This window comes from Pteropus alecto, unplaced genomic scaffold (genome assembly GCF_000325575.1).
Source record: "Pteropus alecto unplaced genomic scaffold, ASM32557v1 scaffold21, whole genome shotgun sequence".
NCBI classification, from domain to species: domain Eukaryota; kingdom Metazoa; phylum Chordata; class Mammalia; order Chiroptera; family Pteropodidae; genus Pteropus; species Pteropus alecto.
Window position 1 is genome coordinate 4998655 of NW_006436282.1, and position 2413 is coordinate 5001067.

The following is a 2413-nucleotide window of genomic DNA, read 5'->3' on the forward strand; positions in this document are numbered from 1 at the left end:
TCAGTTCTACCCACAAGGAATATGCTTTAGTGGAGGAGGAATCAATTTCCAAGTAGAATGAAAAAAGTGCCACTTATTTCCATAAGGGCTTTAGCATGCAAGGAAGTGGCAGCAACATGAGAAGAATACACTGTCACAAAAGCTTAGATGGAATAGGAAGTAGAGAAAAAGATATTAGCAAGACGGGAGTAGAGAGTAGAGAAAGATATTATTTTAGGATTCATTCGACAAATTTTTATTGAGCACATGCTCTGTACTATTCTCTCTTTTAGGTCCTGGAGATTAATCGAGAATAGAGCAGACAGAGCTCCTGTGTATTATTTAGGGAATAGGCTAAGACACTATGATAAACAGGTCTAAACATATAGTAATTTGAGTAGGAACACAGTTTATTTTATCTTGTGTAATGGCCCAAAGGTCTGCAGTTGATCCAAGGAAAGGACCTCAGTTCCCTGAATTAGGCTGAGTCTTAGACTAATGGGGCAATTTCACCTTTCTTAATATATGGCCATTTCTAGTCCATGTTTCTTTTTGCCATTTTCCAGACTTGAAGGGGTAAAGAAAGTGGATGACAAGCAGCTTTTCTTTTAGGGGATATGGTCCAATTCTATTCATATCTCATGGTCACAACTTTTTTATATAGCCACACCTAGCTGAAAGGGAAGCCAAGGTATTGTCATTTCTGAGTCACCAAGTGCCTTGCTAATATTTGGGGTGGAGGCATAACAGAATGAAATCTGCTGATGTAGAGCATATATTTTAAAAGGGGAAGACTAGGCAAGTAATGAGCAGTTTTGATGGAATGCTGGGATTGAAAGCCAGAGCGGAGTGAATTTAGGGGAAGGCAGGAGGATGTGAGATTACAGAAAGTGAGTATGGTCTTCTATTTTGAGGACTTAAATATATGTTTAAGGTAAAGAACCAGTAGAAATGGGGAGGTTGAAAACAAATGGAAGAGGAGAAAATTGATGGTGAAAGGTCCCAAAAGCGGAAAAACACATAGGGTCCTAGTCCTCTGTCAGCTAGAAGAAAGTAAAAATGAGTGTGAATGAAGATGCTGGGAGAAAAAAAGAGAAAATAGTAGGAGGCTGTGGGAATTCCAACCTAATTTTTTTTTTTTTCCTGGAGTAAGAAGCAAAGTCATCTCTGAGTGTGAGGGGAAACATTTTCTTCAGCTATGCATGATAGGAGTGGATAAGGAAGAGACTTGTATTGATCTGAGGTTGCATGTGGGGATTTGGAGCCAGGACCAAAATCATTGAGAAGATTGGCAAGATAGTGTTTGAAGTGATGAATTCTGTGGTATCTCCCCTCAGCAGTACAGCTAGTTTTTCAGCCTCCACTTCTCCATTGGCAGGAGTGAAAAGGAGCCTCAGACCTCCATAGGCAATATTCTCCCCAAACTCATCCTCTTACCAAAACTATCTGCCTTGAAGTTCTGGACTAAGCTCATCTGCGTCAATCACCCCAAGCCCAACATCATCCACTTTTAAGCATGAACAGACAAAGATTGCCCGACATCTGAAGAAAGTCCCTGTGTCAGATTTGTAACACCTGTGGCAGCACCGTTCACTCAATTATGGGAACCAGAAATCTAGAATCCTCTTTTTCCCTCACTCAATCATCAAGCTCTGTTTATCCCACTTGCTAAATATTTCCCAGGCCACACACTTCTCTCCCTCTCCACTCTCTACTCAACTGGTAGTTTGGGTTACCATTATCTCTCATTCTGATACCCTATCCCTCCCCTCTTTCTCCTGAAAAGCTGATCACGCCACCCGCTCCATTAAAAACCTTCAATGACTCCAGCAATGCCTTTAGGAAAAAGTCCATCTAAATTCACTGACCTGGTTTCCAAATGCCTTTCTGATACAGTATCTTAAACTCTCCCAACTTCCTCTGCTCACTTATCCATACTTCACTGATTCCCCATTGCTATGCACTTGCTCTTCCTTTACCCTAGAAGGCTCCTTCTGTCTCATCCTAGTGGTCCTCAAGAAAGCGTCTGTGAACTCCCCAACACTAAGGGGGCGTCCCTCACGTGGGGCTCTACATTAGCCCCAACGAGGCATCACTCTAATTGCCTGCTTCCTGCCGGGACCATGCCTTTTTTCTTTCGCTGTCGTGTCCCCAGCATTCCAGCACGGTGCCGGGTACACAGTAGGCGCTCAAGACTTATTTGTGGAACCAGTGATTAAGTCGTGAACCAAATATCTTGGACTTTCTACTACGTCGATGGCCTACAGAAAGCTTTTAATGAAAATTTAAACTGATCAAGTTAAAGCGCGCGAACCGCTTGTAAACAAGAACCTGGCCCCGCGAAGCCAGCGGGCGCGCACGCGGGGTAAGACGCGCGGGAAGAGGCGGTGGGCTCCAGGGGCGGGGCCAGCGGGAGAGGCGGGGCCTGCGGGAG